Source organism: Heteronotia binoei, chromosome 7 (genome assembly GCF_032191835.1).
Source record: "Heteronotia binoei isolate CCM8104 ecotype False Entrance Well chromosome 7, APGP_CSIRO_Hbin_v1, whole genome shotgun sequence".
Taxonomy (NCBI): Eukaryota; Metazoa; Chordata; class Lepidosauria; order Squamata; family Gekkonidae; genus Heteronotia; species Heteronotia binoei.
Genome location: NC_083229.1, coordinates 40,927,183 through 40,944,494, shown reverse-complemented (window position 1 = coordinate 40,944,494; position 17,312 = coordinate 40,927,183).

Here is a 17,312-nt window from a genome sequence, read left to right as displayed (position 1 = left end):
CAATAGCTATTTTAGCTAAATCTGGAAAGGAGTTGCATGTAGATCTCAAACACTTCTGTAACCAAAAATCTTCTGTGTGAGATTAAATCTGAATTGCAAGTATGCCACATACATGAGGACATTGATTCAATTACAAGGCTTTTAAAATGTATTTGTATAGGGACAGCAAATATGTAGAGAGATTGCTTCTTTCATGTGGAATACTGCTGTTTCAGACCCAGCATCTGACTGCCAGAGCCAGAATGCCAAAGCGGAATCCTAATCTAATTTTTTACCACGTGCTTTCTTTTATATCCTATCACATGACTGGGATGGGATGAGGGTACAAGATGTGTTGACACAGCAGATACCCATTGACACCTGGTGATGGATTTTGGGGGACAGGGCAGGAAGGGGGGATAGGAAGTGGGGGGGATTAGCAAACATGGTTTTTCTGCCAGCTGGCAGAAACTTAGGTAAGATCCAGTTCACTGTGTTATCTGTGTTCAGGTGGATGCTTAATAGTTGTTGTTCAGTTGCACAGTCGAGTCCGACTCTTTGCGACCCCATGGACCAAGTCATGCCAGGCCCTCCTGTCTTCCACCATCCTCTGAAGTCTGTTCAAATTCATGCTAGTTACATCAGTAAAGCTGTCCAGCTATCTCGTCTTTTGCCGTCCCCTTCTTCTGCCTTCTTTCTTTCCCAACATCACGATCTTCTCCAGTGAGTGCTCCCTTCTCATTTGGTGGCCAAAGTATTTGAGCTTCAGCTTCAGCATCTGACCTTCCAGGGAACAGTCAGGGTTGATTTCCCTTAGGACTGACTGATTTGATCTTCTTGCAGTCCAAGGGACTCTCAAGATTCTTCTCCAGCACCACAGCTCAAAAGTATCTATTCTTCTGTGTTCGGCCTTCTTTATGGTCCAACTCTCACAGCCATACATTACTACTGGGAATACTATCGCTTTGACTATATGAACTTTTGTTGGCAGGGTGATGTCTCTACTTTTTATTATACTGCCTAGGTTTGCCATAGCTGTCCTCCCAAGAAGCAAACGTCTTTTAATTTCATGGCTACAGTCACCATCTGCAGTGATCTTGGATCCTAAGAATGTGATGTCTGACATTACTTCCATGTCTTCCCCTTCTATTTGCCAAGGAGTGATGGGACCAGATGCCATGATCTTAGTTTTTTTGATGTTTAGTTTCAAGCCTACTTTTGTGCTCTCCTCTTTCACCCCCAACAAGAGGTTCTTTAGGTCCTCTTCACTTTCTGCCATCAGAGTGGTGTCATCTGCATATCTGAGGTGGTTGATGTTTTTCCCGGCAATTTTAATTCCAGCTTGTGCTTCATCCAGGCCAGCATTTCGCATGATGTACTCTGCATATAAATTAAATAAGTAAGGTGACAATATGCATCCTTGTCAAACTCCTTTTCCTATTCTAAACCAATCAGTTGTTCCATATCCTGTTCTGACAGTTGCTTCTTGAGTCTTATACAGGTTTCTCTGGAGACATGTGAGGTGGTCTGGTACTCCTATCTCTTTAAGGACTTGCCACAGTTTATTGTGATCCACACAATCAAATGCTTTAGCGTAGTCAATGCAGCAGAACTAGACATTTTTCTGGTACTCCTGTGCTTTCTCCATAATCCAGCAAATGTTGGCAATTTGATTTCTAGTTCCTCCCCCTCTTTGAAACCCAGCTTGAACTTCTGGTAGTTCCTGATCCACATACTGCTGAAGCCTAGCTTGTAGCATCTTTAACATGACCTTGCTGGCATGTGAAATGACTGCAATAGTTTGAACATTCCTTGGCATTACCCTTCTTTGGGATTGGAATATAAACTGACCTTTTCCAATCCTGTGGCCACTGTTGTGTTTTCCAGATTTGCTGATATAATGAGTGCATCATTTTAACAGCATTATCTTTTAGGACTTTGAATAGCTCAACTGGGGTACCATCACCTCTGCTCGCTTTGTTGTTAGTAATTCTTTCTAAGGCCCATTTGACTTTCCACTCAGGATGTCTGGCTCAAGATCAGCGATTTCACCGCCATGGTTGTCAAGAAAATTGAGATCCTTCTTGTATAATTCTTCTGTGTATTTTTGCCACCTCTTCCTAATCTCTTCTGTTTCTGTTAGGTCCCTACTGTTTTTGTTCTTTATCATTGCCATCTTTGCATGAAACATTTCCTTAATTTTAATAGTTAACTGGGTTTAAAATACAGAAGAAAACCTTCCTATTTTCCCAGCCCTTTTTGTTGATGTTTTTAATATGCCCATGTGGCTCCTTTCCCCTTAATCTGACTATTCCTTAGTAGTTACTGGTTTGTTTTTAAATCTGTTTTTAATGCTGATTTATCTTTTTTAAATTCATGATTCTTTTATAATGCCATCCTAAGCAAAGTTACTTCCTTCTCTTGAAGTCAGTGAGCATAAAAGAATGTGGAACTTTGCTTAGGATGGCACTGCCAGTGTTTTGATTCTCGAGAGCTGCCTCAGAACTATGGAATATAAATATTGTAGTTAACCCACAAACAGTGTTGTAAAAAAAAACTTTAAAACACACTGCATTTGGGATAAAACTTCTATCCCAAGCTATATTGTGCTGTATCTTGGAGGAGAAAAAAGTCCCACAAAGCTTTTTTGTTTGTTTGTTTATCATTGCAGATATCCCCTGCGGGCAGCATAAATCATTGTGTTTCACAGATCTAAAATGTCCAGGACTTAAAAACACACTTCGGCATGAGTCAGAACATTTCTTTTACATAGATACCTTTCCCCTTTTGCATATTGAATAACTTGTACCAGTATGGTTCCTTTACAATGCTGTAATGTTTTAAGATGACAAGCAACAAAAATTATAGTTTGACTCTTAAGACACTAGACAAGTAACATAAGCTTTCATTAATCTTTAAGGGAAACATTGAAAGACATTTAAAATTAATAACTCCTAATGCTTCTCATACTGGGATTTCCTTCTGTCCCACAAATATGATGATATAAATATTCAATAGGTTATCAGGAAGGCCTTGTATTTCTCCAGAGCACTTAAAAATGGTTCTCTGATTCAGAATTTTCTCTTGTGATGTTTTTCCTATGCCAATTGATTCCACAGGCTGGAGTGAAAAATGATAAAATGATAAAATGCATGGATTTCTGAGGTACGTTTTTGTTTACAGAAGGCAAACTGTAAGTGATAACTGGCTGTACTTTGGAGACATTGTTTACTTCTGTACAGGTGACAATGTCATAAAAGGAAAGGCTTCTAGAACCACTTCCCTCTGCATTCTGCCAAAAAAGGACAGCTGGGCTATGAAAATACCAGCCAAGTGGTGAATGGAACTTTTACTAGGTGCAATGTTAATTGGAATACAAACCATGTTGGCTTGGATTGTCAACATTAAGCATAGAAAAAACAATTATTTTTAATATCACATTTTAAAAAGTTTATATCAGATCTTATGGTAAATATATATAAGGTGTAACAAGGTATGTAAATTCAAGATACCATAGAATGAGGATTCTAACTTTTAATTATAAACTATGAGAATCTATTCATGTAACTTTAAGAAAATTTTACAATTGGCCATGGACTATGTTAGGGTCGCAATCTTATAGGCTTCCCAAGATTCCATTTGTTTTAAGAAAGGAAAATCTAGCATATTATTTTGGAATGCACATTGACTCCATGTAATTTATTGGTTTTTTAAAATTCAAAGTTACATATGCAAGTTTTTATTAAAATTATACATATTTGACAGGAAAAAAATTCCTGAAGACCATAGTTTTGCTTGATTAAGACAGTATGTCTGTGTGGTGGATGAGGTCCACCATAAGTATCCTATCTGATTAATCTGTTGAATTAAAGACGGGTTGGCTTTGAACACATGAAGCTGCCTTATCCTGAATCAGACTCTTGGTTCATCAAGCTTAGTATTGTCTACTCAAACTGGCAGCAGCTCTCCAAGGTCTCAGAGGTCTTTCACATCACTTACTGCTTGATCCTTTTAATTGAAGATGCTGGGGATTGAAAGTTGCCTTTTCTGAATGCCCTTTCTGTATGCTCGACTATGGTTTCTTAAATTCGGTTAACAATTTCCGTCTCAAGGTTTCATATGCATTGATTTTCTGAGAATACTCAGCTTTGAGTCAATATCAGCTTGGGGATGTTGACATCATAATTAATTGATGTAACCCTCTGGCTTCTGACTAATCTGAAATGTTACTTATAGCCTTTCAAATATTTAAATTGATGCAGTAGAATGAGCATATCACTTGATTCCTTTTTCTGAGATATTCTTTATAAACCCGGCTGGGGAAAACAGATGTGTAGTTTCTGTATAACCCAGGGGGAAATCTGGGGATATATGGCCAATGGAGAAATTTTGGTAGCTCAGAGTGAAGATCCAGCTGAAGAGACATAAAGAGAAGTGTTGTCTGTTGTGTAAGAAAGTAATTGTGGTATAGCAGAGTTCAGCATGTTGCGGGAGCAAGTTCAGAAACAAGTTGATAAGCAGGACATGAGCTCACATGAATTACAACAGTCATGTGCAATTGTAGTAAGATGCCACAATGCAGAAGGATATCAGTCAGCTCCAGTGGCTGTCACTTCCCATGTGCCTTTCATGGCATGCTGGATTGTCTGCTCAGACTGGCAGCAGTTCTCAAAGGTCTTTCACATCACTTACTATGGTCAAGTAGTCACTAAAAGGTCTCTTGGGATGAGAATTGCCAAATAAGCTACCCCTACTCTCCATACCCCTTTCCAGGTAGTGGACAAAAATCTTTGATGTGGGCTAGTTCATATGCAGACAGGTTGTGACAAGTGAGGATATTTTACCACAGCACTAAAAAAAATAGTTCATTTACTCAGTAGATTTAAACTGAATAGCATGATTTCTCCCTTCTGTTGATGGGTTAACCTGCCTAATTCAGTCTTCATATTCTCTGACAATTGTGCTTGATTTGAGTTTTGCCCCTTTCTCTCCTGCCCCTCCCTATTTCCTTATATTGGCAATATTTTAGTACGACACTGTCAGGCAATTAAAACACCTGACTATCCTCAGGACAGTATCGCCGAGCTGATACCAGGAGCTGGAACCCAGAGAGCTACATCAGACAACCTCTTGCTTGTATTCATCAAATGAGAGTTTAATATGGTCCGTTCAAACTGCTTTCAAAACTTTCTTCACTTGGGTTCTACTAATCAATTGCCATTTCAGCTCTTTTCAGCTTCCTTTTTTGGCCTTTAAAGGAGTTCAAATCCCAGTGTGTCCTCTCCCGCCCTCCCCTCAGGAACTGAGAATACTTTATCTACATTGGACAATTATTGTAAAAGAAAATTTCTTTCAACTAATTGTGAGAAACCTGTAAGTTTTTGAAAATCTGAGGCCTAGACAGCACTGATGCCAAATTACATATGAACCCATCACACAGATTGACAACCTAAAAGTTTTGTTTTGCCATTTAGAAATGTAGAGGAAATACCTGGACCATGTTAAATTGAGTGGTCCAGTGTACAGCTGCAGAAATCATGGAAAACTAATAGGGGGAAAACTCTCTTAACTATATTTTAAAAGAAAACATTGATATGCTGCCTTTCTACCCAAATGGAACAAGGTGGCATACATCAAAACATACTTAGATAGATAGATAGATAGATGAATTTATTGTCATTGTTCTCAACAAAAAGAGAGCAACGAAATGAGGTGCTCTTCCACAAACATACCAACACATCAAACACACATATTCATAAACCATTTAAATACATCTGAAACCATTAAACCATTTAAACCATTAAAACCATTTAAATACATCTAAAACGGATAAACATTCATAAAACCATTAAAACCATTTAAACCATTAAATAAACATTCATAAAACCATTAAACATTCATAAAACCATTAAAACCATTTAAACCATTAAATACATCTAAAACAGATAATCCTTCATAACCCTGCATTTAACCTAACCACAGCACTTGGATAGAAACTGTCCTTAAATCTGTTTGTCCTAGCCTTCAACACTCTATATCGTCTACCTGACGGTAAGATCTCAAAAAGCAAATGGCCCAGATGTGTATGGTCCCTTAGGATCATTTGTATCTTCCTTTTACATGCCATATTATACAGATCCACCAATGAGGGGAGAGAACATCCACAAATCTTTTGTGCTCTTCTCGTCACTCTTTGGAGCACCCTTCTCTCTGCTTCCGTGCAGCTCCCAAACCACGCGCAGAGGCAATAAGATAAAATGCTCTCAATGGAACTACGATAAAAGGCAACCAGCAGACTCCCTGACAGTTGTAGTGATCTTAAGAGTCTTAAGTAGTATAGTCGTTGCTGGGCCTTTTTCTCTAGAGCTAAAGTATTTGCCCCCCATGTTAGATCCTGTTTCATGGTAATTCCCAGAAACTTCCATTCTGTCACCTGTTCTACCATAACACCATCAATAAACAACGGCTGGGTGTCCAAACTACTCTTCCTGTAATCCACTATAATTTCCTTCGTCTTATTTATATTTAAAATAAGATTATTTACTTTACACCAAAGGGACAGCTGTTGAACTTCCCTCCTGTACTTCACCATTAAAACATACTTCACCATTAAAACAGCATTTAAAATATAGTATATACAAAAAATTCAAACTATGCCCTGACTTTGATAGCCCAGACTAGCTTGATCTCAGAAGCTAACCAGGGTCAACCCTGGTTAGTATTTGAATGGGGAAATGCCAAGGAAGTCCAGGGTCACTACGCAGAGGCAGGCAATGGCAAAGGACCTCTGTTCGTCTCTTGCCTTGAAAACCCCTTAAGGTTGCTGTAAGTCAGCTGAGGCAAAAAATGCAGAATACCTCAACGAATAGAACACATAAGAATGTAATCAAGGAGAGAGGCCAATAATGGTCAGTGGAGGGATGCCAAACATGCTGGTGGGAGACGACAATGTGACCCAAACTGGACCCAGAGGGGGAGGGAATTAGCTCAGGGTTTCCAGAAGGATGAAGCAAGGGGTCTTAGAAAGTCCAGTCTCCACTCCACTCAAGGGGGAATGAAGTGCTTGTATCCAATTTCTGCCCCACTTAAAGGGAAATAAAGTGCTTACACTGGTTCTCACATTAAAGTCTTGTCAATAATTTTCAATATCCAACAGACAGTTTTATACAATGCTCAATAGAGTATAGATGCTCTTGTTCTTCCTCCTAATGGCAACTGTAGACCTGGAAAACTATTTCTTCAGGGCTTTTTCAAATAGGCATCAGAACAACATCCAGTTGTTGAGAGCTTTCTTCCCACTGGATGTGTGCTTCTGAAGGACTGCAGCTGGACCAGCTTCAACAAGGAAACAGCACTTCTGGGGACACTGACTACTGGACCTTTGGTTTGGGAAGGGAAAGGAGTTTGAGGGTGGGGAGAACCATACCCTGTGTGCAAAATTGTTATATTCCCTGTTGTAATATATAATTACTTTGCTAAAGCCAAGGAGTGGGAGGGGGCTGGAAGAAAGGAGGCCCTTATTTCCAATGTCCAGGTTACACATGTCTACCCATTGCCACAGGGGCTTGCAAAGCCAGGCACCCACCATGGTCTATCAAGGTAATTTCATCAGCAAATACAAGTCTTCCTGGGTGCAAAATTTAATTACTACCAAACAGACAAGTAAGCTAATTACCTGTTGCTGATCTTTCATGACTGTCTCTTCTGGGAATGGTGGAAGCCTTCACCCTGCCCGCCTGTTTCTTGAAGCTGTCTATGTTGTAGCTGCCACCACTTCCTGTAGCAGTGAATTCCACATGTAAATTACTCTTTGGGTGAACAAGTACTTCCTTATCTGTTCTAAACCTACTGCTCATCAATTTCATTGAGTGGCCAAGAGTTCTTGTATTGTGAGAAAGGGAGAAAAAGACTTTTTTCTCTACCTTCTCTACCCTGTGCATAAGTTTGTAAACCCCTATCATGTAATTCTATTATCATTTCTCCAAGCTAAAGAGCCCAGCAGCCCCATGGCACAGAGTGGTAAAGCTGCAGTACTGCAGTCTGAGCTCTCTGCTCACAACCTGAGTTCGATCCCGGTGGAAGCTGGGTTCAGGTAGCCAGCTCAAGTTTGACTCAGCCTTCCATCCTTCCAAAGTCAGTAAAATGAGTACCCAGCTTGCTGGGGGGAGAGTGTAGATGACTGGGAAAGGTGATAGCAAACCACCCCGTAAAAAATCTACTGTGAAAACATCATGATGCGATGTCACCCCAGAGTCGGAAAGGATTGGTGCTTGCACAGGGGACTTGCACAGGTAGTCACCTTTACCTTTTTTACTTTTTTAAAGAGCCCTAGCCTCTTTAACCTTTCTTCATAGGGAAAGTGTTCTATCCCCTTAATCATTTTAGTTGGCCTTTTTTTTTTTTTTGCAGTTTTTCTAATTCTATAAATATCTTTTTTGAGGTGTGGTGACCAAAACTACATAGTATTCCAAATTATGCTCACCACACATACATGGCCATTATGATACTAGCTGATTCGTTTTCAGTTCCCCTCTTAATAATCTCCAACATAGCATTTGCCCTTTTTATTGTAGTTACACACACAATAACATGTTCAGTGAGTTATCCTATGACTGAGGGACAAAGTAAAAACTGACAAATCATTTTCAGTGAGTTATCTACCCTGACTCCAAGATCTCTCTTCTGATCAGTTGCTACCAGTTCAGACCCCATCAACATGTATTTATAGTTGGGATTTTTGGCGCCAATGTGCATTACTTTGCAGTTGCCCACGTTGAACCTCATTTGCTACGTTGATGCCCACTCACCCAGCCTTGACAGATCCCTCTGGAGTGCCTGATAGTTCTCCCTGGCTTTCACTGGCCTGAACAATTCTGTGTCATCTGGAAACTTCACTGCTTATGCCCAACTCCAAATAATTAGTGAACAAGTTAAAAGGCATTGGACTCAGTACTGTACCCCACGGCTTACCACCTTCCATTGTGAAAATGGCCCATTTATACTCTCTGTATTTCCTGTTAATTAATCAGTTTTTTATCCACAAGAGGACTTGTGTTCTTATCTTGTGACTGCTGAGTTTACTTAGGAGCCTTTGATGAGTATCTTTATCAAAAGCTTTCTGGAAGTCTAGGTAAACAACTTCAATTGAATCACCCTTGTTCACATGTTTGTTCACCCCCTCTAAAAGGTTAGCAAGACAAGATCTTCCCTTGGACCTGGTGATTTGTCAGTTTTTACTTTGTCCCTCAGTCATAGGACTTCCTCTCTCATCATCTCATCCAGCTTAGGTCTTTTAATTATTGGTGTTTATGTTTTTTGCAAGACATTCCTCAAGATCTCTTTTTGCCTATCTGATCATCAACTTGCATTTTTTTTTGCCAAAGCCTGTGCTCCCTTTTATTTACCACACTCAGACTTAGGCTTCCCAACCCTCCCGCCCTGGCGGGGGACCCCAAGATTTCCACCCTCTTCCCCCGCTCCCCAAAAAAACAGAAGTGGGGGGAGGGGGGAAACGGTGCCGGGGAGCATGGCGAGCCGCCCGATCCTGGAGCGGGTGAGGCTGCCACGCCGCCCCCTCCCTGCCCACCGCAGCTGCTCCTCCGAGATGGGCCCAGGCTGAGCCCATCTCAGAGGAGCAGCCAAGAGCAGCGCAGGCAAAACCAGAGAAGGGGAGGGCGAGGCAGGCCAGGAGCATGGCGAGCCGCGAATCCGGGCCCTTCTAGGACCTGGACTCGCGGCTCACCACGCCCCCGGCCCGCCTCTACCCCCCGTCCAATTCCACCCCAGAGGCGGAGCGGGTGATGCCGCCGTGCCGCTGCCGCCTCTTCTCCGCTCGCCGTGGCTGCTCCTCCGAGATGGGCTCAGGCTGAGTCCATCTCGGAGGAGCAGCCACAGCGAGCGGAGAAGAGGCGGCAGCGGCGCCGCCCACTCCGAGACGGGGCGGCTCGCTACGCTCCCTGACGCCATTTACCCCCTCCCCCTAGCTCCACCCCAGTGTCTCCTGGCTCCACCCCCAAAGTCCCCAGATATTTCTGGGGTTGGACTTGGCAACCCTACTCGGACTAGCCTTCCACCACTTAAAGGAATTCTTACCTTTTACTGCTTCCATGACTTTGTTAACCATGCAGATCTTTTAAAATGCCTATTTATTCCTTTTCTTACCTACAGTATACATTTTATCTGAGCTTCTAAGATTGTAGTTTGAAACAGTCTCAAAGCTTCCTAAAGGGCTTTAATCCTTCTTATCTTTCCTTTCAGTTTATTTGAGAGAAGTTACTCCTTCTAAAGTTAAATGTGGTTGTGTTGGTCTTTTGGGGAGCAATTCTCTATTTACTTAAATGTTACACTTAATAGCGTTATGGTCATTGTTCCCAACCAGTGCTATTACATTTACATCCCTTACCAGTTTTTGAGCTATTACATTTACATCCCTTACAAGTCCAGGATCGCCTCCCCCAGAAGCATTCTGTGACCATCTGCTCCATGGCACAGCCATTGAGGTTATCTAGAAACCCAGTCTTTCTCCTGACTTGAACACATATTGACCCAGTCAATGTGTGAGTAGTTAAAAGCATCTATGACACAATTATTTCATCTAGCTGCTTTCCTTAATTCCTTTTGAGCACACTACTTCTACCCATACAATTTTTGTAATGAATCTATTTCTCTTGCATTATCAGTCTTACTGGACTGTATACCTTCTCTTACAGAGCCACTCTACCTCTGATCTTTCCCTCTCTATCCTTACAACATAATTTACATCCAGTAATTATGGAATCTTTGGAAACTGCCTAAAACCTCTGCTCTCAACCTGTGGACTGTTGAAACAGACAACATACTGGAAGTTAAGATGATTTTTGTTATCTTGGGACTTGCGTATAAGGGAAAAATAAATAAATGAGAATATTTCTGCCTTTAGCCATGTATGTTGGGAGGGAGAGAGAAGAGACCTATGGTTTAAATGTTGGAAGTTAAGGTAATTTTGGTATCCTGAGACTTGTAGCTTTAGAAAAAATAAATGGCAGATATGGGAATAAGCATTTTTGTGTGTATCTGTGTCTGTACATGGGAGGGAAGGAGGTAAAGCTGGTTCACCCACTATAAATGCATGCTATGTGACCTTGGGCCAGTCACATACACTTTCAGCCCAAGCTATGAGGAAAAGAGAGGGGGGAGGGAAGTATTTATTTTCTTGGAAATATTTCAAAACCTTTCTCTTACATGTAGCATTTCTGTTTAGTTGGAATTTTCACTTTGTTAGTCCTTGTCCGTCCTAAAACTGCTTCTGGGCACCAGGCAGGCTACAGAAACTTATCTGCTGGAAAGAAGAGAGAGAGAGCTGTTGCCTGCATATTGGAGCCAGCAACAAGGCTGTGACAAGCATAATTGAACTCCAAGTTCTAATAATTGAACTCCAAGTTCTGGCCATCACATTTAAAGGGACAGCACACCTTTTTAAATGCCTTTCTTCCATAGGAAATAATTAAGGATAGGGGCACCATCTTTTGGGGCTCATAGAATTGGACCCTCTGGTCCAATTGTTTTGAAACTTGGGGGGTATTTTGAGGAGAGGCACTAGATGCTATACTAAAAGTTTGGTGCCTCTACCTCAAAAAATAGCCCCCCCCAGAGCCCCCAATACCCCCGGATCAATTCCCTATTATTCCCTATGGGAATCATTCTCCATAGGGAATAATAGAATGCCCAGTAGACATTTCCTTCCCCCCCACGCTTTCTAAAGGGGGGGAGGGCCTCCATACCAGGGAATCCCCTGCCCCCTCACTCTCTCACACCTGCAAATACTTACTTGGTCTCCTTCCAGCAGAACTTTGCTCGCTGTGAAAACGAAAGCAGAAAGGAGGGGCCGTTCTCCATGGAAACTGTTACTGACCCTTTCCCATGAAGCCCTTCCTGTTTCCTATGCAGCCTTAAAGGGGCACACATTTTAAAAACTTTGCAGGTTTCTAAACCTGCAGAAGCGCTACAACGATATGCCTACACGCATGTTCTCTCTCCCCCCTCCACTTCTGGATTTTTGGAGAGTGGGGGAGGAGGCTACAAATTTGGGGGTCCCCCACCAGGGCGGGGGGGGGGGGTTGGGAAGCCTATGAAGGATCCTAAAACTCTTACAATCTAAACTTCAGCCAGAAATTATAGTATTTCTGTTTCAGTATTGCAAAAACGTTTAAGTGCTTCTCAGCCACTTACTATTCTTTTGCATCTTGTAACAGTGATATTATCCTTAACGATGATGATTTATTTATACCTGTTAAATTATTGAAGTGTGAGCATGAACACAGACTGCCTAAAATTTGCCTCCAGGAAGAGTTACCTGTTTTATTCCACCTACCTGGATTCAGAGATTTTTATACAAATGATTCAGTTCCATAGATTTTTTTGAATATTTTACTAGGCTTGAGACACTGGCAGGAAGGCCGGCATTTAAAAGGAGGAAAAAATAGATTTGTTCAGCAAGATCCACCTCTATTGCCAAAGCCAGTGAATTCACTTTTGTTTCTATAATAGGATGTAGCGTAATTGATTCCTTTCTAGTGTCTCCTCTTTTGGAATCTTGCGTTTTGAACTTTGAGATTGGGGATTTTGTTATTAGTGACAACTTGCCTCTGATCCTAGCACTCAGAACCAGCCTTTTTGCTGCCCCTTTCCATCCACCAGTTTCTCTGACCTCTGAACCAGAAATCTTATCTAGAATTGTATGGAATGACCATTCTATGCAGGTGGCATCTCAACTGCTTCAACTCAGATCTTTTTCTGATCTATAATAGTCTCTCTAATTGATAGCATGGATCCCACACCAAAGATCTCAGCTTACAATACTCTGATTTCCCATTTTTCTCAGTCGCTCAGTATAAAACTTAATCATTCCACAAAGAAGAGCAATAGGGGCATCAACTCTTGGTTCACTGAACACTGCAGAGTATTAAAAACTCAATTACCTAATATCTATAGCCAATTCCGAATCTCTAACAATCCCTCTTTTCTTTTAGAGTACTTCCAGGTAAACAAAAACAGCTAAGGGAGACCATAACAAGGAAAAAATTAGAGTATTTGCACCATCAGTGAGATCAACTATACCAAACCACTATTCTAAACAATTCTAAGAAGTTCTGGGCTATAAACTCAGGGTATGAATGTGTGGGTCCTCTCCCCATGTCTGTGATTCCATCATGTGCTTGGTTTCAATATTTCTCTGACTTGTTGCAGCAAAACCAAGATCGTACCATTAAGCCATGTGATTTTTATGATAAGGACTTACCAGCTTGGCCACCTGTAACACCAGACGAAGTAATAGTTAATCAACCAACTGAAAACTGGGAAAGCTCCTGGCCCTGATTTGATTCCCCCAGAGCTCTTAAAGTTAGATCCAGAATGGTGGTCTGTCCCTCTTGCTTCCCTTTTTACCGTGATTAATCAAACAGGCCTTATTCCTGATGCTTGGCGAAATGCAATTGTAGTTCCAATCAACAAGAAAGGTGACTGTACAATTCCTTCTAATTACGGGCCAATCAGCCTTCTTTCCATTATAGGCAAACTATACGCCAAGCATCTATTAACTAAATTAACTTCTTGGATGTCCCAGCAAAGAGTCTTAGGCCCTGAACAAATTGGGCTTAGTAAGGGTAAATCTACTGTAGATCATTGTATCACTCTAGCACATCTGGCTGACAAATATACTACCCCTAGGAATTCCAAACTTTATGCAGCTTTTTTGGACCTTAAAGGGGCATTCAACTCTGTAGATAGAGAGCGACTATGAATTAAACTCCATCAACTGGGCATTGATAAGAGACTTCTCAAACTAATCATAACTCTACATTCCTCCACCACGTGCCAAATCAAAACTTTAACTACTGGGGAACTGACACCTAAAATTCCCTTCAATAAAGGAGTTAAACAAGGATGCATACTTGCTCCTTTTTTGTTCAATCTATTTCTCAATGATTTGGCTCCTGTACTAACAGAAGTAGACTGCCACCCCCCAAAATTGGGCTCTACCCGCGTACCCATCTCGCTGTACGCGGATGACACAGTACTCCTTTCTCGTACAAGGGTTGGGCATAGACGACTGTTGAATAGATGTCTGTTTTGTTCAAGAAAACAAACTGCATCTGAATTACAAAAAATCTAAGATTCTGTTTTTTTCTGGTTTTTGCTAAGTCTTGTAAAATCCAAAAATGGCTATTTGATGGGAAAGAAATAGAATAGGTCAGGAATTTTAAATACCTAGGTCTCCATTTTAGTTACAATATGTCCTGGTCATGTCACCGTAAATCTGCAGTTAACTTAGCAGCCATTACGGCATCAGCCATTTCCCAGTTTTTCTTTAATAGAGGCAACCAGTTTGTTCCAGCGGCTTTAAAAATCTATAAGGCCAAAGTAATCCCGTAGTTATTGTATGGTATTCCAACTTGGATTAGTGCCTTTGGGTCTGATATCGAAAGAGTTCAGTCCAAATTTGCTAGGAAAATTATGGGCCTACCATGCTGTGTCTCATATGCCACTCTTTGTCTAGAAACAGGCCTCAATATGTTAGAAACTAGAGCATGGCTTATATCAATCATATATTGGCTATATGTTCGCTATTCTGCCAACTGTGGGAGTTGTTTATATCAAATGCTGATTGATTGCCAAAGTGAAAATAACACCATGTCCATGATACAGCGCTAAGTTCAAGCATGCATGACCTGGAAAGTCAAGTGACTTTATTTTTCTAACCTCTTAAGGAGATCTTTCACTTTCTTAACAAGCCTGCAGCACCTTCTGCCAGGCTGGAAGGTGGAGGCCTGGAGGATCAAACCTGGTTTTCTAGGTTAGAGTTGGCTGCTCTTAACCACTACACCAAACTGAAATGCATATAAGAACTGAAGTGGGTATAAGAGCTTGCACAGGTAGGGGGGATTTCTACAATTCTGCTTTCTCACTGCAGTCCTCCTGCTTTCTCTGCTATTTCTGAGGGCCCCCAAAACCTCAAGAGTGTCTATTTGAGTGTGGAGGGAAGCTGCACTGGAACTGATGGCAGCAGAGATCTCTTCTGTGAGCTCTATTCTGCACAAGATTCCTTGGCTCTAGGGGTGTGCAAAAAAAATAATAATTCGGAATTAATCGAATTCGGAAATATATGGGGCCAAAATATTTGAAATACCATATATTTCGAATACTGGTATTCGGAATAGCCGTAGATACTGGAGATATATGGCTATTTCCGAATATACCTTATGAGCCATTGAAATCAATGGCAAAATAGGGTATATTGGAAGCTGCCTGGAGGGGAAGGGGTTTGATGGAGAGCCTCCAAATTTGCAGGGGACTCTCCCCTATGAACCCTCCAAGTCCCAAAAAGATTGGGCCAGGGGTTCCCATTCCCACCATTATATCCTATGGGCCATTGAACTCAATGGCAACATAGGGCATAATAAGAGGCTACTGGGGGGCAGGGGGTTTGAGGGAGAACCCCCAAAACTGCATGGAACCCTCAGACTTCAAAATAGCTCTATAAAAACATGAAAGTGACCCAGCCCACACATCAGCCCCCTCACACCAACCAGAGGTAATTAAAAAAACCCAAAATGTGACAGAAAGAAACTTAACTTTTACCGCCCCCCCTCAAAAAAAAACAGAACCAGGAAAAGGGACAACAGGACAGGATGCAAAATTAACAGCAACAGATCCAAACAAATCCGAGAAAAGGACAACAAACTCAACTGTTAAAAAACTGAACTTTTTAACAATAAAAAACCTCACGCCAAATCAGTCAACTCCCCCCTCCCCCCAAAAAACCCAACCAGAACCAGGAAAAGGGACAACAGGACAGGATGCAAAACCAACAACAACACAGATCCAAACAAATCCAACTGAAAAAAGGCCAACAAACTCAACTGTTAAAAACTGAACTTTTAAACAATAAAATTAGCCCAAACAGTCCCCCCCAAAGAACCAGAACAGAAAAGGAACAACAACAGCACAACACAGCAGCAACAAATCAAACACACAATCCTTTTAAAACAATAAAAAAACTTGACTTTTAACAATACAGGAACTTAACCAATTCTTCCCCCTCAAAAAAACTTCACTCTAACCCCAAGAAATCCAAGCCACCCAAATCAGGAAGAGTAAAAGGACACTGCACTTTTAAAAGTCCTCTCACTAAAGTTAGATATAGGCAAATTGGCAACCCCCCCCACCCCCAGCAGAACCCCCTAACCCTAGCCCCAAATAAGTTACCCATCCACCCAAATCTGGATAAGTAAAGGGACTCTGAGTCTTAAAAAGTCCTTTTACTTTTATCCTAACGAAAATAAAAACAAGAACCCCAAGACTGTCTTACCTTAGATGTCTTCTCCAGGCAGGTCAGGCAAGGCTGAGAGAGAGCAGCAGCAGCTGAGGCTAAGGGCCAGCGCAGCACAATCTCTCTCTCACCCCAACACCAACACAGCAGCAATGGAATGGAGTCCAGCCAGGCAGACTCCTTAAAAAGGTTTTCTGGCCCTACACAGAGCAGTTTCAAAAAATACCACTGCTCTATGATTGACCAGAGAACAGTGTTTACTTGGGGGATTAGCCCAGCCATCAGCTACACAACAGCCCTGTAAAGAATGCATTTACAATGCATTTTGCAAATGCATGCTTTGGATTGGCTGCTGGGGCTCCTTTCCCCCTCCCTCTCCTTCCCCGATCTCAGGGAGGCTATGGGAGAGGTGGGGAAAGGCTTCCAAAGGCAGGAAAGGAGGCAAGCAGCTTCCCTGAGGCTGCAGAAGCTCCTTTCCCGCCTTTTACACTGAGTTCTGTATACTTCCAAATATTGATTCGGAAGTATACAGGGAGCCGTATACGTCTTCTGTGTAATGCTTTCTAATTGGATTCGGAAGTATACGACCGTCGTATACTTCTGAATCGGGGTATTCAGCGATCTATTTGGTTCGGCCGAACCAAATGCACACCCCTAAACAACTTCCTTGCTGAAACTACAGAGAGAGAGAGCTTTTTTTTTTTTTTAAGCAGGAACTCACAGGAATGCAGTTTTGGCTGGCTTGGTATCAGGGGGTGTGGCCTAATATGCAAATGAGTTCCTGTCGGACTTTTTGTACAAAAAAAGCTGTGTGTGTGGAAATGAAATGCAGAGGAAAAATTATGTTGGGGCTTGAAGGCTAGATTGATGACCTCACTGCTTGTTTGAAATAACTCAAACTCTCTATGATTTCGGCTTTATTTGTCTCATACTTTTACTTATAGTTTTGTATTACTTCTGGAAGGCAAATGCCTTTATTCCTGTGTTTTGCTTAGGAAAGTTCCTGATGGGTTTCAGGCAGAAGGTC